Consider the following 1749-nt stretch of genomic DNA (forward strand, 5'->3'; position numbering starts at 1 on the left):
AGCCTATGGATCCACGTAATTTCTATGTTTTATGTTTTTGTACTACCTTGACAAGTACTCCGCCTACCTTCGGTTTAGGGTTTTATGACACAAAATTTCACACTAGCTCATGAGGTCTATGTCAGTTAGGGCAATATGTTCCCAAAAGGCAAAATGAGTTAAAGGATTGAACTCTAATTAGCATTACCTAAGGTGTATACCTTAGTTTAGGTAGGGTTATGGGGCTCTACCTAAACATTGCACAAGTTAGACTGAGGGAGAGTCTTAGGAGGATGTTATTATGTTTGTTTATGCTTATGCTTATATATGATATGTATACGATGAACTTCAACATTGTTGATACTATATGTTTATTAGATCACTCATGAATATGTGTTGGCTTATATTGTTAGAGTAAGATGAGATGTATATCTAAATGTCATGTTATGTCAAGTTGGATGTTAGTCATAGTTCTTGTTGGTCTACTTGATTGAGTTAGGTTATGGAGATTTACTTGTTGATTGCACTAGTTGACTTTATAGGGTTGTTAGCAATTGTATTACTTTTTTTATATTGAAGTAAACTTTTATTCATGCTTATTATTGATATGACTTGATGATAAAGTTCTTTGATCATGTATGTACTTACATGGTAAAAATGGTTGACTTGACTAGACTTGATGTTGTAGTATTGTTATGAATATGCCTATGACTTAACAAATGTGAAATATTGATTGCAATGGTCTTGTTGAATATTCATGAAGGTTTTAAATGAAAAATTCATAATTATTGAAATGTCATTTTATTAGCATGCTTTACCAGTATATGTGTATATGGTCTCAACTTACTACAAGTGGCGTACTAACCCCATTTCTTCCTTTTCCCCAACATTTTAGATTCCATTCGTTCAAGTGTTTCGGAAAGCGACTTGAAGAAAACATGGACCTTTGATCATCCAAGTAGGGTAGGTCCTCATTTCTCGAGAGAGATCTATACCGAGCTCATGCTTTTGTTTTAGTATTAAAACTCTTTCATTCTATCTACTTTTATTTGAGTACGGATTGTAAATGGCCTATATGTGGGTTTCTCTGCATTTATGTATGGGGTATGACCAAATTGCTAATTGTTTTAGATGGTTATGAGATGGGACAATCTTTGAAGACTATGTTCTATCTTATATATACTAATGTGCATTAAAAGTAGAAGACTATGCAACCTTCCTATACGAAGGTTCTATGTATACTCGATATACACAACATTCATATATATATATATATATATATACTTATGTGCATTAAAAGTAGAAGGCTATGTAACCTTCCTATACGAAGGTTCTATGTATACTCGATATATACATACATACATAAATATATATATATATATATATATATATATACACGATGTGTATATAGAGATATATGTAAACCTCTTAGTAGAAATACTGAATTCTTTTCAAATATCCTCTAAATTCGACTAATGGTGTGATGATATAAGTTAAGCGGCTTGTCTTAGTCTTCAAAGAGAACGATGACTCCGCTTAAGTCTAACGAATAAACCCTGTTGTGACAAACTTTGTATAAAAGTATGAGGTTCAATTATATAAGAGTTGATGTCTCTCTCTCTCTCAACCACGTCCAAGCAAATTCGTATTAATAATCATGAAGGGCACCACACTTATGGATACATACATGATGCCTAGGAAACTATCATTATCTTTGAAATATTATATCATTCAATTAGAGTGCACTTATGGTGTGCTTTTGCATCTAAT

Source organism: Solanum lycopersicum, chromosome 10 (assembly GCF_036512215.1).
Source record: "Solanum lycopersicum chromosome 10, SLM_r2.1".
Taxonomy (NCBI): Eukaryota; Viridiplantae; Streptophyta; class Magnoliopsida; order Solanales; family Solanaceae; genus Solanum; species Solanum lycopersicum.